At 35.8% G+C, this 23,419-nt stretch overlaps 1 long non-coding RNA gene across 1 annotated transcript; it reads right to left on the bottom strand.

Moving 5' to 3' along the window:
* Positions 1 to 212: 212 nt before the first annotated feature.
* On the bottom strand, positions 213 to 23,215 carry LOC141371046 (uncharacterized). Its single transcript, XR_012375655.1, has 3 exons — positions 23,139 to 23,215; positions 21,600 to 21,766; positions 213 to 439 (listed from the first exon to the last, which is right to left on the bottom strand). It is a non-coding gene; the product is annotated as an uncharacterized lncRNA (long non-coding RNA).
* Positions 23,216 to 23,419: the final 204 nt, after the last annotated feature.

Here is a 23,419-nt window from a genome sequence, read left to right as displayed (position 1 = left end):
TATATGAAATTTTTTAAAAAATGACAAAATTGGAATAATAAAGGAGATGAATGTCTAGGTTTGGAGATTTGGAGAGGTTTGGAGATTGACTCAGAACATGAGGAAAATTTGGGGATGATGAAAATGTATTATATCCTGATGATGGTGGTGGTTACACAACTGAATGTGTCAAAACTCATCAAATCATACTCTTAAAGTTGGTACATTTTTTGTATGTATATTACATGCCAATAAAAGCTAATTAAGTTAAAAAATCAGAGTAATGCCATAGCCTCATCATCTCCTATTTATTTTTATATCCCCAAAAGTAACAAGTGAGAGGAATCCTCTGGATTCTCTTCTTCTTCAGTAATAAAGTTCTTGATGTTTTGATGTTGAGAAATCTTAAGGTGTCTCTGACATCTTTAGATTACACATCCTATCTTCAAATTCCTGTGGCCTTAGGGAAACAAGAGGAGCTGTTAGGATACAAAGAGACACTCAATACCTAATATAATTATTATTGTCTAGAGTAATGTTACAAGATGAATGTTGCAAGGAAATGTTGTAATACTTGTAGACTGAAAATGTATCATCCCAAATAATGTTTTAAAAAGTAGTATCAAGTGTTTCTTTGTTGGCATACCTAATTATTGGTCATTGGTTTCCCTGAAAAAGCACTTAACTTTTAAGTTATTTTCACTAAGGATACATGAAATTTATTCTGTTGATTAGCTGAGAAGTCTAATCTCAGTATCTGTCTACTAAAGCCTGGAATTGTTCATGCTAGAAAATCCTCCATATTACAGACATTTTTCCTGTCATGCTTCTTAAGCATTATATTTAATCTGTTTTTGTGTTTGTATAAAATTTCAAATCACATACTATACTGGTGTTTGGATTTTCTGTGATTTGAAAATAATCTGTAATTAAATCACATTTTGAGTTAATAAAAAGTGATCTGCAAGACTACAAAGGATAGGCTATATACAATTCAGTTTCTTAAAAACTGTTAAAATAAAAATTAAACATAGAATTCATTAAAAGAATGAGAGCATATAACATTAGAATTTCTATTTCTGTCACTTTCTAATACAAGAAGGGGAGTAATTCTAAAACTAACTGAAAATACATACCGAATGAAAACACTTACTTATGAAATTACGTATTTCCACTTCAAATTGCTACTTGGATAATATGTTTTCCATATTCCCACACATTATAATACTGTAAATATTTTTATGCCCAAATTTTTCATCTTCATGAAGAAAAATAATGAGTTATGAAGAGAAATAAAACAGATCTTATTACTCCCCGGTTTGGTGTTTCAGGGATCAATCTATCTCTTCCTCTTAAATATTTGGCTGCATTTTGGTAAAGAAAGTTCTGTACCAAGGGAATACATAAGGCTAAAGCTGTACAAAGATGTTCACATTTTAAGTGTAGTTTGGTTCCCATACTCATGGTCTCTTCCTCACTTTCCTACTTGCACACTAATTTGTTCAAGTCCTGCCTTTTGAGCAATGTTGTCTACATTCATCACATTTCTAGACCCCAGACTGAGAAATGCTTTGTCATTGCACCCAACCCTACTGCAAAATGCCAGACTTGTCTTGTACCTTGGCCTGGCTTGGCATATGGAATGCCAGAGGTCCACTTAGGGAAGGGCGTTCGTTGTTTAAATGGACCACATCAGACCACAGAGAAAATGAGCCCAGTGAACAACCAGAATTGGCTCATCAGAGGAAGAGCTAAGATGTGGAGCTGTCCAAGAGAGAGACGGGTGAACTATTTTGTAGTGGAAACAAAGCCAAATGGACTGATAGGGTTCAGGAGGCAGCAGGAAGGTGTAACCGAAGTACAAGCAAGTGATACCTAAGATTGATGGTGTGGAATTGGGCTACGCTGCCTGAAACAACAGTGATGTTTTCTTTATTTCTCTTGGGGAGGCAACAGGGTCAAGGCCTAAACATTGTATAAGAACCATTTTGCCATTTTAAACAAATCAACACTCTCAAATCATATCCCTCCCTACCCCAAGGTTCATCTGCCCTGTGTAATCCTTCGGTTACAAAAAGCACTTCAGAACCCCAAATGCAGACCAGTTGTAAAGCCTTCTTTCACCAAGGCCCAGCCTCAGGGTTAAATGGGAGAGTTCTGCCAGCCATCAAACTTAACAGCCTTTAAACATGTGCAACATTTCTCTAAGCAAAGTGGTTCCTTAATATGGTAAAATGTGTGGCACCCAAGGGGAAATGCTGGTGATCTCATAGCCCAAAACTGATGGAGTCACAGCACTGTATTCCTGAAAAGCACTCATAGTTTCCATTTTGATAAAACCAGAAGCAAATACAAGAGTCAGTAGGTTTTGACATCCATTGTTCATTCTCACTGAACTTTTCTTCCTATATAGCAGAGCACAGTGGTTTAATTCATAGCTTATGAGATTTTTAAAATATAAGCCATCCTAATTTTTTCTATATTAATCAGTGGTTTCTAAAGATCCACAGGGATAAATAAACCCTGCAAACTGCAGGGGGGTTTTGTGGCATAACCGCTGGTAGTTATAAACAGTAAACAAAACATAGTAACCATTTTAAGCACAAGAGATTGCTGTATCACAGGGGGCATAAATCATTAGCTTAATAATTTCAGCAGCAGTGTCTCCAAAGCAAAATTAAGCCAACAGTTCCCCCTGTGGCAATAATGAAGTACTGTAATGCTAAAAGAAAAAAAAAAAAGCAACCAAGAGAAGGCATTATTGTGCCTCGCAAATGATTGAAAATCCAAGTTCAATAAATAACTGTAGAGCTCTTGTCTCTGTGCTGTTCTTCTGAGAGATGGGAAAGGGGTTACCTCTAAACCCCATGTCTATTCTTGTAGACAGTTTGACAAACACAAGTGCGCTTTCATTCAAGCCCCCGATGGCTAGGATGTGCTGTAGGTATGGGATGAATGTGATGACATATCACCATTGAGAAGATGACAAATTTCTCTCAGTTGTATAGGCAGACATTATTCACAGATTTAGAGAGAGCCAAAAGAATGTTAGGCCCAGGATAGGACAGAGAGATGACAAAGCTCCCCTCTCAGGGGCTCTCAAGCTACATGCCGATAATCTGAAAGAAAGCACCTTCCAATTGTGAACTGGGCCACTGCACCCAGCCACAGAATAAAACCATCATGTCCCCTCCCCCCCCATGAATTTCCCCAAGTGCCAAAGTTCATGTTTTTCTAACTGGCTAATGATTTGTTCATTTTGGAAAAGTGTACTTGGCTATGGGACATTATCAAACAAGAGGAATCAAGAAGGTCTCTGTTGTGTTAAGTCTATAGAGCCTTCATTTTTCACCTTGATTTTTTTCATCCATTTTATGAAATCAGTATAATCTTGTCATTATCCTCAAAAAAGAACGTTCTGATTGAAGACAGTTTTTTCCCCCTCAATAATACCATTTCTTTAATGTAGCATTTTACCTACTAACAACATTCCCTATGTTTTTGGAGTACCTATTATGGATACAATGATCTCTTAAGAATGGATTTGGTTTAAAAATAGTATGATTCAGTCAAACAGAAGCTGTATTATTTGCACCAAGTTAACCATCACCTTGACTACTTTATTTAGTGGATTGAGGTGGTGATGTGTTTGACAATATAGGGATACAGATTAAACTGGAGTGTATAGGGTGAGAGTCGCTTTTATTGGATAAACACACCTAGGCACTTTAGAAGTGGTCAAGAAATGTCTTTTTTTCCTCATCTTTGTTATACTTTGTTTTCAACTATGATGCTTTAGACAAAGTTGTCTTAAGGAACCCAATGATTGTCCTCTGAAAATTTAATTATAGATATCCTTTACTTTGAGATACATAGCCTTTTATCAATCTGAAATGAGAAAACGGGAAGGAGAGATGGCTCTCTCTGCACCTATAGAAAAATAACCTTTCTTCACCAGCTAAATAAATTATTACATCTTGTAGTTCCCTTAAAAAAAAAAAAAAGACACCTCTAGCATAATCACTATACCATGTATTTTAAGTACGGCACGGAAGTAATCTTGCCTACAAAGCGGTGAGTAGTTCATCTCACTAATGGTCAAAGCTGGATCCTAAGGAAAATTGTGAGGGAAATGTGTTTGTCTTTATTGCTCCTTTCTCCCTCCTCCAGACTCTCCCCTCTCCTTGGCACTTCAGTATTCCACCTTCCGTCTTCAGGGAGTCTGCTGATTAATGCCACCATTCTTATTTAAATTTGGTATCCTCCAAAGGTTCCCCATACTCAAGCCTAATAACAGGATATAACCTAACTCCAGCAGCCACACAGAAGACAAGCCCATCTGACACACAGTGGAGGAATAGGCTAAGAATGAACCTAACCAAAGTCAACTAATCAGAATGGACTGGTAATGCTCTACTCTAACAGGGCACAAAGATCTCCCAACCAGAATAAGCACCAAATTTACAAGCCGTGTCCAGAAAATGGGAGATTATGTATTTTATGTATTTGATAAGAGTCTAGTATCCAAATATATAAAGGAAACTTATAATTCAACAATAAAAAAACCAAACAATTAACCTAATTAAAAAATGGGCAAAGGATTTGAATAGACATTTCTCAAAAAAAGACATACAAATGACAAATAAGCACTTGAAAAGATATTCAACATTATCAGTCATTCAGAAAGAATATGCAAGTCAAAACCACAATGAGGTGCCCACTTGACACCCACCCAGGAAGTCTATAATCAAGAGACACACAACAGCAAGTGCTGAAGATGATGTGGAGAAATTGCAGTTTTTGTACCTTGCTGGTGGAAATGCAAATGTTGCAATTGCTTTAAAAAACTGTTTGGCTATTTCTCAAAAAGGTAAACATAAAGTTACCTTATGTCCCAGCATTTCCACTCCTAGGTAGACGTACAAGAGAACTGAAAACATATGTCCAACAAAAACTTGTACACAAATTTTCATAGCACCATTATCCATAATAACTAAAAAGTGGAAATAACTCAGATATACACGAACTGATGAATGGATAAACAAAATATGATATAATGATATGAAGGAATAAAATCCATAAAAGGAAATGAAGGATTGTTACATGCCACAACATGGATGAACTTTAAAACATGCTAAGTGAAAGAAAGCCTACATAGGAGGCCACATAATGTATATTCCATCTTTGTGAAGTGTCCAGAACAGGTGAATCCACGATGACAGAAAGTACATTACTAGTTTCCAGGGGCTGAAAGGAAGAGATAATGTGGTGTGGCTGCTAATGGGTATACAGTTTCTTTTGGGGGTAATGAAAATGTTCTGGAAGTAGGCAGTGGTGATGGTTGTACAACCTTGTGAATATGCTAAAAACCAGTGAAATGAACACCTTTAAAAAGATTAAATTTATGGTGGGTGAATTATATCTCGATTTTTTTTTAAGTATTAAAGAAAAAGTATTAGTTACCATTCCTGTTTCAACCTACCTACACCAAAGCTAATAATTCCCCTTTCCTCTCACCCTGATTCAGTGCAAAATAGGGTTTTAATTAAGCAATATCTTTATTTCTTGCTGTGTCTAGAAATGCCTCAGATACCTAAAAAGGCAAATAGGTTGTAGGTTCCTAGAAAGAGGTTATAGAAAACAATCTGAATGGTACATACCAATGTACTCAACTACCTTTTCCTAATTCAGTGCTCGCTTTTCTGGAAACCCATCCCAACACCCTCCCCTCACTTACTCTCCTTGATTTTTCTTCAAAGGATTTATAAAAATGAGACAAATCATGTATCCATTTTTTGTTTGTTGCTTATTGCCTATCCTCCACTCTAGAATGTAAGCCCCATAAACCAGGAAGTTAGTTTTGTTCCCTGTTGTATCCCTGTCACTCGGAACAATGCTTGGCACAGAGCAAGGCAGGCACTGAAGAAATGTTCGTTGAGTGAGAAAATTGGAGTAAGTTTCTCCCCCCATCAGATGAGGAAGAATAAAAATGGTAGCAGCATCCAGTACTTGCAGTCAAAAACATCAAGTCCTCCCTCAAGCCTACACCTTACCTTTCTCATGTTATATGCCCATATCCTTGTGGACCTCACCACTGAGCTCTTAGGCACCCCTGGTCCCAAGGGCTCCAAATGTCAGCATCCCCGTCTTCATCTTCTGTTTTCTGTATCTGTTTCACTCAAAGATCCCTTCAAGTGTTTCTGAACCTAGGTTAAAAACCTAACTTCTATTCCTAATTGAACTATTTGCTTGATAGTTTGGCTTGGGAATCTGAGGTCTGACTTGGAAATGAATTCTGACTACTACTGTTCTTGTGGTCAAACCAAAAGGCCAAAGGTTTGGTTTCTGCTACTCGTTTCTTTACTATGTTCTCGTTTCTCGTTTCTACTACTCATTTCTACTACTCGTTTCTACTCGTTTCTCATTTCTACTACTCATTTCCACTCCTCTCTACTACTACGCATTCAAAATCATATTGTAGAAAAACAACAACAACAACAAAAGAATACAAAATCATATTTTGGCCAAACAAAACATTCTATTATGAAGTTTAAGGGGTATGTAAGTCAGCCTTTGGCCTTAGGAAGAAGCTAAACTTGTCACAGAGAGTTTCTCAAAAAAAAGAAAACAAAAACAAACAAAAAAACAAACAAAAGAACACTCTGTGGCTTCATTTTGATGGTACACTTGTTTTGCCCTAAGTTTTAACTTAGACTTTATTTTTATTTTTGTAAAGATTTATTTATCTATTTGAGAGAGAGTGGGGAAGGGACAGAGGGAGAGAATCCTCAACCAGACTCTCTATCGAGCACAGAGCCAGACATGGGGCTTGATCCCAGAATCCCAAGATCATGACCCCAGCTGAAACCAAAGCCAGACGCCCAACCGAATGAGCCACCCAGAAACCCTTAGACTTTATTTTTAAATGTCACATTGTATAGGCCTATGTTGAATTATTCCAGATCATTCGGTTCATTTATAGCTGCATTTTTATATTTTTCCTGCCATTACGTATTACGTAGAACTCATTGTCTTTCAGAAAATAGGATTAAAAGTAAACAACATGAAATTTACTTTTAGAAAATTAACCCTTCAATAATTTCTAACATACAATTATCTCACTAGAATCAAACAAGTCAAAGCCCCTGATATTGCTCTAAGGGCCACTAAGATAAAGAGTGGTAACTGCTCCCCACCTTTCCATAAGCTCCTTATAGGCTGATCATGCAGAGCTCTCCTACGACTTATTTCTATTTAAAATTCCATTTCAGTATGATTTCAACTGAATAGAAGTATTTGAAGGGAGTGTGGGAAGACTGATATTTGCCTTCACTCTGCCCCCGCCCCCACCCCGTGATGACCCTGATGACAACACACATCTGGCTGTTTTGAATCATCCCAATGATTGATTTGATTTTTCCACTCTTCACCTAGGCTTTTGGCATGCCTAGACAAAGCTATCTCACATTGGGCTTTTGTCCCCAACTCGCTTCCAGCTGCATGCTTTGCACTACACTCTGCTTCACCTTTCTTCTTGGCTACACTCATCCCAGCCTCAATATGCTTTTTTTCCCATATGTCATCCCAGCCCAACTGAGCACCAAACCTCACTCTGCTCCCTGTCCAAGACATACTTCTTCCTTGAATCCTGCACAGGGATTCATAGTCACAAGTCACTGTGTGTCTAATTACGCCTGGATAGCTTCACAGGAGATAGCAGTGCGTAAAACTGGTATGAAACGAAATGCCTGCCCCCAACTCAGCAATTGACTAGCATTGATTAAGTGTTGCCTTTATGTTTAGCATGCAAGCAGGTCCTGAGCATCCAAATTATGAAATTTCACTCTGCAATCTTACCTCCTCCCAGCATGAACTATATGGAACAATTCCACTTCATTTAGGCAATGCTGACTTGAATGTCTATTTCTTCAAAGGCTACTGCTAAGATGTGTTAGGGATAAAGAGCATACATCCCCTGCCCTCAGACCAGTTTCACAATACATACAGATGAGATTCTAACTTATGAAATAATTGAAACTATGGGATTAAAGTAATGTTTATACCAATTTTGAACTGATTTATTTAATTCTTGCAGAGTTGCATAATTTGAAAACTGAGTTAATTGCAACCTGTGTTTATGTTATTGCCATCACCTACGAGACCAGTGAAAAGAAACAAACACTCCTTTGTCAGTATTATGAGAACCACTCTTGATTACTTGCATCAGAATTTCTAAAAGTGACTTTTGGTTCCATAACCTAAGCAAGCACTGTTATTATCATTTCAAATCTCATTTTCTGTATCTTTTCACAGTGTTATCCAAGTTCATTAAATGGTGCTGCTAAAGCTAACGCTGAAAAAAACCCAAATTCAAGAACTTTAGAGTGGAAGTAAGATAGGATAAAGCACCACAGAGAGGAAAAAAAAAAAAAAAACCACCAACATTAATTTAGAAAAGAGCCCTCAGTCATGTAAAAAGTAACTTCAAAGAAAATATACACTAAAATAATTATAAATTTATAAGTTCCAAAACTGCATCCCCCCTTTGGGAAAATTCGTTTTGAATTATTTGAGTTTTCCAGTTGTACAAAGTCTCCAGGAATAACATTTCTCTCATATGAAATGCAAGTGCCCTGTACTTAAATTTTATTTCCCACTGATCTACCTTACAATCCCCACAGTTTAGTTAGAAAAATCTCTTTATTATTCCACACATCCTCTGCCAAGGAAACCAGTATTATTCCTTTCACTATTTCTTTTATTATGCTCCTCTTCCTGTTTTAAATATCTTCACTCTTCCTACCCACTAATCCAAATATACGGCCCAGCTTCAAAGGCCCACTCAAGCCCCACCTCATCTGCAAAGTTGTACCTGACTTAGTAGAGTCATCGGATTTATATTTGGAATGGATCTTGGAGATTATCTAGCTCAAATATTTTCCAACTGTGCAACACAGAGACATTTAGGAGCCTTTTGAAAAAGCATCAGAAATGGGAAGAGAAGTGTAAATGGGCAGCTGAGTCTCAGGGCTCTCACCCTCCCATCCGGCCCTGCTTTCAGCATTTTAATTGTTTTACCTTTCCAAGAAAGAAATTGCATGAACAACAGATTGCTTTGGGGATGGGAAAACCCATAGCCCAACATGGTAATGAAGAAACTGGGGCTGTAAGTTAAATGTCTTATCCTGGTTTACAAACAGCCGAGGGGCAAAGTCAGGCTAAATCCTAGGACCCATGGACTCCCGGCCTAGCTACACTGATCTATTGTCTTTATCACTAAAATACTTCAAATTCGCGATGGATGATTCAATGGCTTCTTGTGTTAGTTGCATATTTGTGTCTTGTCTGTCCAATGCATTGAGTGAGGCTCCAGCTGCCCCATGCTGGGGTGTAATTTATACTCTTCTGTTTTTCTCTTAGCAGAGCTGTTGTTTCAGAAAGTATACTTGCTCCGTCTTTCCTTCCCAGAAGCATGGGCATTCCCGCTTCATTTATAAAGTTGGATAACATTGAGAAATCAACATTAGGGTATTAACTGAAATACCCTAAACTCCATCCTTTACAGAAACTCTCTCTTCTATTTCCAAACTTTACTCATTAAAGTTGGCATAAATTGTATTCGGTACAGCCTCTTTTCATAAAAAAATAATGGATATTTCTGGCCTCGTTTCTATTTTTACTGTCATTGGGTTTACGAATCTTGGGTTTAATCAATTAAACTTGTTCTAAATGGCACTATATTTTTTACCTCAAGTCTCATTTTGGTGATCTTTTACACTTGTAACAAGATACTTTAACAAGAAAAACTGACCGCTACTCTTATTAAAAAAATTTAATTTTTTAAATAATTAAAAACTTTACTCAGTTCTTCATCCTTTGTAAGCTTTTCTTCCAGCTCTCGTTTCTTGTGATAAACTTCTTGAAAGGGTACACTGTATGTGTTACCTTTCGATCCTCTCCTCTGAGCTCCATCTTTAGATTCTATACTATTTACCTCTTCCATGAGGTTCTATGGCTCCATCTCTTTTCTTCCTCTATGTAGTCTATTTCATTTGCTCCCCCGAGTGTGTGAGACTCCAAATCTACTTTTCTAGGAGTGTCTTCTCATCACTGCCTTTAGACCAGGGCAAGAGGAGCCCTCTTCTGGACTCCAGGCTTTAGATACTCCACAGGGTGAGTAGTCTGCAGGCGCAATAGGATGTGCTCACCTTAGGCCTACACCCTTCCATCCAAACTACCCTCTGATGTGTGCAATGTATCCCAAGGTACTAGGGATGGCCAACGAGTGGTTGTCTGTGACAAGGGGGGATGTAGGCAGTGAGGGTGTGGACAGGGCTTAAGCCTGCAAGCTGGAGCCTCCCAAAAGGGCACCTGAGGCCCATGCTGCATAGACAGGGCCAAGATAAGAACCAACAGGGATGGAAGGCTCTTCCGAAGCTACTGTCATCACATTTTAGCACAGAATTTTAATTCAAACCTAGCCATCAAGGTTGATATGAAGGCAATTTGGTCACAATAGGAGGTTAAACTATATTTAACAGTTTGTGGCTTGGTTTATAACATTTATTTATTTATTTAAAATTTTGTTTATTTATTTGAGAGACAGAGCATGAGCAAGGGGGAGGAGCAGGGGGAGAGGGAGAGTGAGAATCACGAGCAGGCTCCACGAGACCCTGAGATCATTGTGACCTGAGCCGAAATTAAGAGTTGGCTGCTTGCTTAATTGACTGAGCCACCCAGGCACTCCTTGATTTATAACTTTTAAATATTTAACATATGGAATGTAATCCTCCAATTTCACTCTTACCCAAGGACCTACCAATCTTACAGGAAAATAAGGGATTTTTCTATTTAAATCAAGATTAATTTGTGACTTCATACTTGTCTTCTTTTTAAAGGTGCACATGCGACTTAAAATATCAAAAGCTAAGTTAATATTTTCCTTCACATCTTAGACCTGCTTGTCCATGTTCGTGTCTTTTCTTAGTTAATAGAATCATGATCCACTCAGTTACCAGCCAAAAGGTCTTGAAGTTATGTTCAACTTTCCTCTTCTCCAAACCTCAGGATTTAATCAGAGAGAAGATATATCTTATGCCTAAAATGCCTGATTCCATATTTCAAGCCCCATCTCTCAGTTGATTCATTATAGCAGCCATTCAACTGCCCTCTCTGTTTCTGTCCCTCCTTTCTTAATCCACAGACTACATTTGCACCAGAATGATCACACTCACATTGGTCACCTGTCTCCCATCCCTGCCCCATTTTCCATGGAATGGAAAACTAATTCCTTTTCAGTTTCAAGGTCTTCACAATCTGACCCCCACCCTTCCTACGTTACTTACTTTCCATAATCATTCTTGTTTCTTAGTCTTTATGCTTTATAATCTAGTCACTTCAGACTATTTACTAATCCCAAACGATTGGCTAATTTACAACTTTGTCATAAATTTTCACATAAATGAACATTTACTTACACTATTCTTCTATCTGCACTTTCTTCTTAGGTTTCTCTAAAATTCCAATTAACTGTTCTATTGCCATTTATTCCATGAAGTTTTCCACAAATATTCTGCCAAAATTACTTTGTCTCTTATGCTCACTTAACATTTATTTATGCCACTATTACAATGCTTACATTTTTTGCAAGTTATGAATGGATGCCTTTGTATCCCTTACATACAAATTCCTTTTATGGGGGAACTAGTCTGTACTCATTTCTGTACTAGTGTATTCCTCGGGCCTTGCATAGTGTCCCACACATAGTAAGTGCTTTGTAAATGTTTGTTTAATTTCTAAGCCAAATTTAAACAGAGATTGGTTTTAATAAAAATAAAAAACAAGCCATACACCATATTCACTCAGAGAGGACTATCAGAATGTCTTTGTTCTATTCCAACCCACTGTGCAACTCTCAAACATGTACTTCATTAGGAGATTCCAAGATTTCTCTCTCCAGAATGGGTTTAACATCTCCTCTAAAAGCTGCAGTGGTGTCTGCAAAGCTTGTCAAGAAACCCTGATGAAAGGCAGTGCAGAGCTGCAGGCATTATTACAAAGACAGGTACAGTGTGCAGTCCAGAACCAGCCACCTGCGCGTCCTTGGTTCTCAGAGATGACTTGCACATGTAGGCCACAGGTTTCCCCAAGTCACTTATCACCCTATACACAATGCTCCTTAGATGGAGACCATCTGGGATTGCAGTTTTCAATCCTGAACTTGTCCAATGTTTTGATCACCTGCTCTGACAGAAGTCTGGTTTTGTTTCGTGTTTATAGTGTGTCTCCTGGGCAGTTTATGGATCTGTTTCTGGCATTTTCCCTCAAATCATCTTGGGAATCACAGGATGAAGTAAGGGGAGCAAAACCCTAAGTTGCTGCTTTAACTTTCTGTTCTGGGATTTCCATATCATTTTGGTTTTTAGAACCAGTGACAATAAAATGCTGTGTCTTTACTCAGTGAATATGCAGATGAAAACCAAGTAAGCCTATCAAATACCTAGATAATGGTGACAGCATTACCAACATCTTGGGAGTTCACAGGTGACTTTCACATATATTATCTAATTTAATTCCTATTATAATCCTGTGAGGTACATGTTCTGTTTTATAGCTCAAAAACAATGGTTCACAGATTTTTCTTTTTTGGGGTTACAGAGCTAGTTAGTGATTGAGCTAGGACACAAGGCTTCTAAACCCAAATCCCATGATCTTTAGCAGAGCAGAACATATAGGAAATAGCCAAATAATTTTTAAAAATGTATCAGCTATCTTTCAGAATAAAGGATGCAATGTTATATTTATTTGAAGAGCTAAGAGTTATTTAAAGCACAGCAAATTCTCACTCATATGTCACAAAGTGTGTTTGTGAAAAAGTACCAAAAAGGGGAAAAAGTCCAAATTGCAGTATTTTAAAGCAGTTTTATTACTGATAAACATGATGTGAACGATAAACTAAAATGTAAATGGATAATAAGTTAAATACGGTCAGTAAAAGAGAAAGAATAATTTGAACCAGGCCTTTATTATTGCCTTCAATTACCAAGCTCAAAAATATTAAGAATTACTCAAACAATTTTATATATCCTATGTAAAAATTTTCATAGATTTTATAACGCTAAACAAAGTTTATTACAGGCTGCATTGAGCTCTGCCTCACAGCATGATGTTTGTTTTTTCTCAATGTAATTATTATTTATACTATTTCAAATATTGTTCATTATAATGCATTAAAGAAACTGATCTTTAAAAATCAATTTATCAATATTAAGCCCAAGTTTTATTTTATTTATTTGTTTGTTTTTTGAGGGGGAGAAGGGGCAGAGGGAGAGAGAGAATCTCAAGCAGGCTCCATGTCCAGTATGGAGCCCGACTTGGGGCTTGATCCTAGGACCCTGAGATCATGACCTGAGCTGAAATCAAGAGTCAGACGCTTAACTGACTGAGCCAAGGAGGTTCCCAAGCCCAATATTTTTTTTTCCAAGCCCATTTTTTAAAGAAGTAATTGCAATGGTACTGATAGCAGTAATAGCATCGATTTCTGGTACTACCTTCTTGACTTTGGGAATAATTTGGTCTTTTTAGGCCTCTTTTATTTTTCTACATGTAATATCAGCCATAAAGTATGATTTTTTTTCCTGTGGGTGATAAGATTGAGAAGAAATGGAGAATGCCCAAGGTCCTATGTATATGTTGTGTTATTTCCTGAATTATCTGAGGGACTATTGATGCCAATAATCTAATCAAATGAAGTTACTTCACCTTCCTTCTACTTTATGAGAATTTACTCCTTTTTCATTTTAATTCTTGTTGTTTATACGTGAAGTGAATCGTAACTTCTTTTCAGTATATCTTCTTTTCTAACTTAAATACCTAAGGATATAACTGGCCACCAATACCTTGCTTTAGCGGTAGCGTTTGGGCATACAGCGTTTTCACTGGCATTCGGTATTAAATGCTGTACAATCGCCCTTATGATTTATTTTCACCCATAAGTTATTTAGACTTGTGTCTTCTGGTGTTGAAACATAGGTGAGGGAATAGAGCTATGTGTCTTATTCATTTCTGTGTTTATTTCATTGTGATCAATATACATCAGCTACTTAGATACTGACTGGTATGTGTGGAGACTTCCCTTGTGTTCCAATATATGTTTCGTTGTTTTAATTTTTATTTTAATGTCCCAGGGGTGCTGTAAAAGAGTGCATTGCCAAATTATACATGGTTCTCTATATGCTCATTAGATTGAAGTGGTTGTTCAAATATGTTCTAACTTTACTAATTTTTATTTGGTTTATCAGTTTCTGAGAAAGTTGAGTTCAAATCTCTTACCATATTATTTTTAATAGTTTTACCTATTATTTACGGACACTTTTTTCAACTATTTTCTAGATATTGAAAATTACCCTATTTTCCTAGAAAAACATCACTTTTATCACTAAGTAATGAAAGTGAGAATGCTTTAAGCCTTGAATATACCTTGTCTGATATTAATATTGCTACCCCAGGTTTTTTTTTAATGAACATTTACCTGAGAGATTTCTTTTGTACCCTTCCACCTTCAGCTTCTCTGCACCTACAGTATGCTTTAGAAATCTCTTCTAGAAAATATTCTTTCTTATTCATTCAATATCAAATTTTTTTTAAAGATTTATTTATTTATTTTGAGAGAGTGAGAATGAGAGAGAGAGAAAGAGTACATGAGAGCGGGGAGGGTTAGAGGGAGAAGCAGACTCCCCGCTGAGCAGGGAGCCCGATGCGGGACTCGATCCCAGGACTCCAGGATCATGACCTGAGCCGAAGGCAGTCACTTAACCAACTGAGCCACCCAGGCGCCCCAATATCAAAATTTTTAAAAGGCAAGTTTAGATGATTTACATGTTTTGTAATTACTTATATTTTGGGATTTATGTTGTTTTTCATTGCTTTTTGTTTTCTCTTTTCTACCTTCTACTAATTCAGATCTAGTCATTTCCTTTCCTCCTGCTACAGGTTTATGTTAAATATCTTGTTTCTATTCTTTAGTTGTTGCCCTAAAAATTTTAACATATAGGCTTAAATTAACAGCCTAATTACCAATATTAATTTTCTTGAGCAACATAAAAACAAATTTTTTTAATAAAATATTTCTCCCAAAATCTTCCATGTTTATGCCTAGTACTTAATTACTAACTTTTTCCACAGCTTTATGGAGATATAATTCACATATCATAAAATGCACCCATTTGAAGTACAGAAATCCATAATTTGGCCATTGTAGATAATGCTGCTATAAATTATTAGGGTGCATGTATTCCTTTGAATTAGTTCTCTGTATCCTTTGGGTAAATATTTAGCTGTGTAATTGCTGGATCATAAGGTAGTTCTATTTTTAAATTTTTGAGGGAACCCCATACTGTTTTCCAGAGTGGCTGCACCAGCTTGCATTCCCACCAACAGTGTAAGAGGGTTCCCCTTTCTCCACATCCTCGCCACACTTGTTTCTTGTGTTGTTGATTTTAGCCATTCTGACAGGTGTGAGGTGATATTTCATTGTGGTTTTGATTTGTACCTCCCTGATGCCGAGTGATGTTAAGGTTCTTTTCATGTCTGTTGGCCATCTGTATGTCTTCTATGGAAAAATGTCTATTCGTGTCTTCTGCCCATTCTTTAATTGGATTATTCATTTTTGGGGTGTTGGATTTTATAAGTTCTTTATATATTTTGGATACTAACCCTTTATCAGATACACATTTGCAAATATCTTCTCCCATTCCTGGAAAACATCAGAAGTGTCTGTTGAGTGATGAATGGATAAGAAAGATGTGGTAAATATTTACGCACACACACAAGCATACACATATACACACATAAAATGGAATATTACTCAGACATAAAAAAGAATGAAATCTTGGCATTTGCAATGACATGGATGGAACTAGAGAGTATTATGCTAAACGAAGTAAGTCAGAGAAAGACAAATACAATATGATTTCACTCATATGTGGGATTTAAGAAACAAAACAAATGAGCAAATGGGGAAAAGAGAGAGAGGCAAACCAAGAAACAGACCCTTAACTACAGAGAACACACTGATGGTTACCAGAGGGGGAGGTCCATGGGGTGATGGGTGAAATAGGTAATGGGGATTAAGGAGTGCACTTGTGATGAGCCCTGGGTGTTGTATGGAAGTGTGAATCACTATATTGTACACCTGAAATTAATATTACCCTGTATATTAGCTAACTGGAATTTAAATAAAAACTCAAATTAATTAATTAATTAATATGGTATACAATTCACAGCCTTTTAATATATTCACAGAGCTCTGCAACCATCACCACAAAAAATTCTAGAACATTTTCATCCCCTCTAAAAAGATATTCAGCATCGCTTAAAATAAGTCCAACCCCTGGCCCTGGGATACTGCTAATCTAATTTCTCTCTATAGATTTGCCTACTCTGCACATTTAAAAAAAAATGAATCATACAACATGTGTTCCTTTGTGTCTGACTTTCACTTAGCAAGATGTTTTCAAGTTTACCCAGGTGGCAGCATGTATTAGAACTTCATATCTCTATTTTGCTTGAATATTCCATTGTATGGATATATCACATTTTATATACCATCCATCAGTTGATGGACATATAAGTCATTTCCACTTTTAGCTATTATGAAGAATGATGCTTTGAACACATACACGTTTCTGTGAGGATATATATTTTCATTTCTCCTAGGTATACGCATAGGTAGGAATGGAATTGCTGGATCACATATAATTCTATATTTAGCCTTTTGAGGAACTGACAGAATATCCTCAAGGGCAGCCAAAGTATTTTACATCCTCAATTTACATTTACTTTTATATCACCTTTTACAAACTAGCAGGTTGCATTCCCACCACATTCTAACACTTGAAATTATCTGTCATTTTGATTATAGTCTCCCTAATAGATGTGAAGTAGTATCTCATTTTGGTTTTGATTTGCACTTCCCAGATAACCAATCATTTTGAGCATTTTTTCGGGTACTTATCAGTCATTTGTATATCTTCTTTGGAGAAATCTCTAGTTAGATCCTTTGCCTATTTTTAATTATTTTTCTTTCTATAATTTAGTTGCAAATTTTCTGTATAAATTCTAGATACAAGGTCTTCATTAAATCTATGATTTGTGAATGTTTTCTCCCATACTGTGGGTTGGTTTCTCACTTTCTTGGTAGTATCCTTGAAACACAAAAGATTTTTAATTTTGATGAAATCCAATTCATCTATTTTTAATTTTGTTTCTTGTGTTTTTGTGTCATATCTCAGCTTCCATTGTCAAATATGAATATAAGATTTATCCCTATATTTTCTTCTATGAATTTTATAGTTTTAGCTTCTACATTTAGATCTTTGATCTATTTTGAATTCATTTATATGTATAATGTGAGGTAAGCGTCCAAATTCATTCTTTTGCCTGTGGCTATCCGTTCTCACCATGTGTTGAAAAGACTTTTAACTCACTGAATGGTCTTGACATCCTAGTTGGAAATTAGTTGACCATAAATACATGGTTTTATTTTATTCTGCCCTCTATTCCATTGATCTATATGTCTATCTTTATGTTAATACCACACTCTTTTTTTTTTTAAGATTTTATTCATTTGAAAGAGAGAAAGAGAGACCATGAGCGGAAGGAGGGGAAGAGGGAAAGGAGAAGCAGACTCCCCACTGAGCAGGGAGCCCAATGTGGGGCTCAATCCCAGGACCCTGGGATCATTACCTGAGCTTAAGGCAGAGGCTTAACTGACTGAGCCACCTAGGTGCCCCAGTGCCACACTCTCTTGATTAACATTGCTTTGTAATAAATTTGGAAACTGGGAAGTGTGAGTCCTCCTACTATGTTGTTCTTTTTCAAGATTGTTTTCACTATTCTGGGTCCCTTGAATTTCCATATGAATTTTAGGACAACTTGACAATTTTTGCAAAGAACCCAGATGGGAGTTTGACTGGGATTACATTCAGCTATACATAGATCATTTTGAAAGTATTGTTATCATAATAATATTGTCCTGCAATCCATGAACATGGGATGTCTTACCATTTATTTAGGTATTTCTTAACTTCTTTTAACAATATTTTGTAGTTTTCTGAATATGTTTATACTTCTTTTGTTTACTTTATGCTTTTTGGTTATACTGCAAATAAAATGTTTTTAAATTTCATATTTGGATTGCTCATTTCTACTGTATAAAAATACAAATTGATTTTTGTATATTGATCTTGAACCCTGCAGTTTTGCTGAACTTTATTAACTCTAATAGTATTTTCTGGATTTTGGGAGTGTTTTCTATATACAAGATAATGTCATCTGCAAATAGAGACAGTTTTAATTCTTCCTTTCCCATCTGGATGCCTATATTTATTTTTCTTTCCTACTTGCCATGGCTAGAACCTCCAGCACAGTGCTAAATAGAAGTGAGACTGGACATCCTTGTCTTATTACTGATCTCTAGGGGAAAGCTTTCAGAGTTTCACCATCAAGCATAATGTTAGCTGAGGTTTTCATTGACACCCTTTATTGGGTTGAGGAAGTTCATTTCTATTCCTCTTTGTTGAATGTTTTTATCATAAAAGGGTGTTGAATTTTGTCAAATCCTTTTCTGTTTTTAAAACCCTCTTAAAATAATCACTGTAATTTTAAGTGTTTTACAGTGAAGTGTATTTATATTCACCCACTTGTTTACAAACTTTTAAGCTCACCACTGCTTCTTGTATTGCATTCTTTTCTTTGGGCTTAATCTTATTGAGGGTCTTAACGGAGAAGATCTTTCAACAAAGCTCTGTGAGTTGCAAGCTTATTCATTCTTTATCTGAGAATTTTTCTATTTTATTACCTTTCACTCATGAATAATTAACTGGATATAGAGCTCCAAGTTAATATTTTGTTTTCCTCAGAATTTTTAAAATATCTTTCCACTGTCTTTTTTGCTCCTCTAATTACTTATGAGAAGTAAATTGTCATCATGCTAATTGGTAACTTTATTTTCCTTTTTTGCTGCTTTTTAAGATTTTCTCTTTGAAGTTGATATTCTGCACCAAATTCATCTATGCTGTGTCTCTATGTGAATTTGTTTTCTTCATCCTACTTGGGAAATAGTATGCTTCTGCAATCTGAGAATTCAAGTCTTTCTTCAATTCCAAATAATTCTGTCTCTATTTCTTGAAGACTGTCACTCATCAAATTCTTTTTATCTCCATTCCATGAAAGTCTTTCTTAGTAAAAGTATCTTGAACCTTATCATGCTATTTCCCATGTCTCTTGACTTCTTCATAATTTAAATTTATGTATATCTATGTTTCATTCCAAGTGATTTCCTCGGAACTATGGTTATTAATTCTCTCTTCACTTATATTCAATTTATACATCCATGGAGGGTTTTGTTTTTTCAATGACTACATTTTTACTTCAAGTAGTTTTATTTTATTTTTCAACTATTCTTGTTTCATTAGCATTTATGATTCGTCATTATATCAAATTATTTCTTCAATTACTTTAACAAGATTATATTTAAAAAACTATAAACTTACTTATTAATATCTTTCAAATTATTCTATTAACATTATTTCTTAGTATCTTATAATCATATTCTCTCATTCTCTCATCTTTAGTAAGTAATTTATTTCTTTCCTTTGTTCCATGTATCCAGGGGTATAGAATTATTCTTATAGAGTGACTGAGTTTTTTTGTTTGTTTCCTTAAGCCTGACAGTCCAGTGTATTCTTCTGGTCTCAGATAAGTTTTTAAAATTAATTTCAAAGCTTGTTATTCCTACTTTATGCATTGACTATAAATTTTGACCACATACTTGCTTTTGGTGCAGACTTAGGTTCTTGATTTTTCTCTCATGAAATTATTTATAATTTTGTCCAGAACAAATCAGCAACATTTTTTGTTGTTGTTGTTCTTGCCTAGGTCTGTCTGCAGGGATTTCTCTTCTAATGGCCTGTCCTCAAGGGACTCTAGGCTATATATGATAGTCCTCTGAGCATCACTTCAAGGTTCCTTCTGGATTTGAGTTATCTGTTAGTTTCTGGCATTTGGATTTAGAGATTTCCTTTTCTCTGTGTTTGGCTATGTGTTTTCTTAGTTTATATGGTATTATATCTAGTATTTTTTTCTGTGTTTATAGTTTAAGAGTGATCATGAAAAAGGATTCATGCAAAATTAAATTCAGTTTGTGCTTAGTAGTAGTTTAGACTAGAAAATTAAATAGGGGGAATGGCTTGACCAACTATTTCACTCCCTGATTTTGTACTTTTGGACACATTTTCTAGAGTGCCTAACTCTGTATGGTGACAAACTATGAAGACATACATAAACTTCAGTTATTCAATCCTGATTCAATCCATATTCAAGCCTCATTTATGAACCAACATGTTTCATCTTCACCTTATAGTGAGAAATCAGCAAGAGAAGTCCAAATGAGAACAAAAAACTACTTAACTTCTATATCATACCTAAAACTTTTGTTCTTGCTTTCTTGCACACATAAAAGAGATATAGACCTCAGAGAGTATTTTTATGGACCATGGTCTCTCAAATTGAGAACCTCGATAATGATACCACTACTTTTCCCCCACGACTGCCAGCCAGTATGTCTTAAAATTTAAGTCACATCATGTCACTCTCACTGGTTCCCATCTCATTAAGCATAAAAAATTTAACTCAGTTCTATGAGCCTAAAAAGGCCTGTGAATCTATCCCTTGATACTTCTTTATCCTCATCCCCTTCTACAGTCCCCTTAGCTCACTTCACACCAGTCATACTAGTTGTTTATTTTTCCTCTATATGCTAAGCAAGATCTAATCTCAGAGACTTCACACCTGCTCGTCATTGTATTTTGAACCTATTGAAGAAACCATTTACTCTCTAACTTTCCTCAGTACTCTGGTCAAAAGCTACCTCTCATGCAACCCAACATAAAATAGAAATCAACACACACCTCTCATTCCCCATACCCTGTTTTTTTCCCCCTTTCACAGCACTTATCAGCAACTGACACAGTATCCATGTGCCTGGTTATTTGTTTATTGTCTGTTCTCTTCTCATAGAATATCCATAGATTCTGGGAAGACAAGTTTAGGTTTTTTGTTTTGTTTTTTGGGGTTTTTTTTGCTTGCTTGGTTTTTAGTTTTGGGATTTTTGTTGTTACTGCTGCTGCTGTATCCCTAGTGCCTAGAAAATTGCCTAGCATATAAAAGATTTAACCTGAAACACTAAAGGAATACCATAATTTACACTTTTTCAAAAGTGAAAAAAACAGATGTATGTAAATAAAATTTGTTTATGGATATTATTTGAAGAATAACACACACTCATATCTGTATTAGAATATATATTTGATAAACATTTTATTTATTCTATGTATTTAATATATTAAGGTTATATTAATATATATTGTAGATTTTAATATATATGTGTGTATAGACATACACACACACACACACACACACACACACACAGAGAGAGAGACAGAGACAGAGACAGAGACAGTGACAGAGGGAGATCTATCAGCTCATTGTCTGATCCAAAAGTGTGGACTTAGGGATAAAAAATCCTAAGTTAAATAGTAATGGAGGAAAAGTGCTCTTACTTCTCAAGTAATTTCTCCAAAGAACCTTCCATCTTCAACTAATCCATACAGGAAACACAAAGAGCCCCAACAGAATCTCACTATCTGAGTCATTGCCAGTGTCCTCTTAGAATATGGAAGACTGGGTTTGAGGGCAATGAGCTCAGTATCATCCCAGGGAAGAGAATCTAGAGAAAGAGAATGTTAATGCAGGAAATATTCTGATAAACTAGTCCATGCTGTTTATGACTCAGAAAAAGAAAACAAATGAATATCAGGATTTTAAATAGTCTGTTTATGTAAAGCATTAATGGTTGAGGAAAACAGATATTATCATGCCTTAATATATATTTCAACTATGAGTTATGATTAAATCTTAGAAATGCTTTTGAAATAACCAGTTTACTGCCAAAACATTAAAACTTAAATAATAATAAATAGCAGCAGACGGAGGGAGGAAAATGTAGAGATAAAGTTATTTTTAAATTCCTGATTGCTCAGAGAGCATTACTTTTATTTACCATTAATTAGGAAACAGAAATTTTAAAGAAATGGTAGGTTTTTGAGAAAGTTAAAAAAAACTCAGACAAGAGGCACATTTTGCTAATCAAGTCACCCAACTCAGTCACATGGATTATCAGTGGCATATGATGGAAAGAAAATGGAACATGGAGAGAACATTGGAGATGTAGGTCCACCATTGGTTTAATTTGGGGATTTTAGCTATAAATATGTCAATGTACTCAGCTTGAACCATGAAACAAGTTAGGTGGACAATTGCACCTTTCTTTTCTTCTTCAGTTATTTCCATATAACTGTATCAGCAATCTTTGCTACTCCTCCTTCAGTTTGATTAATTTGGCTGCTGACATCAGCCAACAAATGGCCAATCCATTATTTCATTTGTCTGCCATAAACAGAGTCTGAGCCAGAGTGAAACAATGAATAAGCAATCAGATTCCCTTCAGAGGCCATATCTAATGAAAAAAAATTAAAGGATGATCGAGATCCCTTTTTTGCATATCCACTCCCTATCTTTTTCTACTTAATTTCCTACACATTTAAGATACATAAGCCATGCTAGAGACAAGTCCCACAAATTATCCCTTTAGTCTCAGAAAATAACAACAGAAATACTGAGGATGAGGAGTTCTTGGTTTTCATCCCAAAATGGATTTCCCTAGGTCACTTCTGTGACACTTCTCGTATTTGTAGAGATTTATATTCTGTGTGCCTAATTTTCATGGCTTTTTAAGTCACGTGAAAAACACTATTATTTTTACCAGAATAATTCAACTGGTATGTGACAGCTGAAATTAACAGTTGGCCCTTAGCCCTATATTCTCCTTCTACTCTTAAAAAAACAAAAACAAAAACAAAAAAAAGAAAAAACAACAACAATCCCTGTTGACAGAGAAGAGTTTAATTTGATTTGTGCACCTGGCCACCATTTGTGGGACCCTATTAATTTCTCTCTTATAATAGAATTTGAATTGCTGTGGCACAATGTCTCATCTCCATTGGCAAGAAGAGAGACAAATACTAACAGTTAGCACTTACCTATGTTACTTCTTGCCAAAGGGTCCTCACAGCTCTACTCCACTTGTGAATGTACCACTTAAGGCACTAAAGTATTCTGCTAGTGGGAAAAGCCAAGAAATAACTTTAAATGCTGGTAATGGGTGATTTGACACCAAACATATTTAAGATGAGGTTAAGAGTTATATACATATATGTGCATTATTGGTAGAGTAAACTTTCTACATCAACAAAAGAGTAGTTTTCCACTGCAAATTAATAGATTATAAAATCAGTAGGCTTTTCATGAAAGCAACTTAAAA

The sequence above is a fragment of the Callorhinus ursinus genome, unplaced genomic scaffold, assembly GCF_003265705.2.
Source record: "Callorhinus ursinus isolate GAN/ISIS: 27379988/994484 unplaced genomic scaffold, GSC_fseal_2.0 scaffold54, whole genome shotgun sequence".
In the NCBI taxonomy this organism is placed as follows: domain Eukaryota; kingdom Metazoa; phylum Chordata; class Mammalia; order Carnivora; family Otariidae; genus Callorhinus; species Callorhinus ursinus.
Note: the sequence above shows the minus strand (reverse complement) of the source record. Positions and strands in the feature narration are given on the sequence as shown.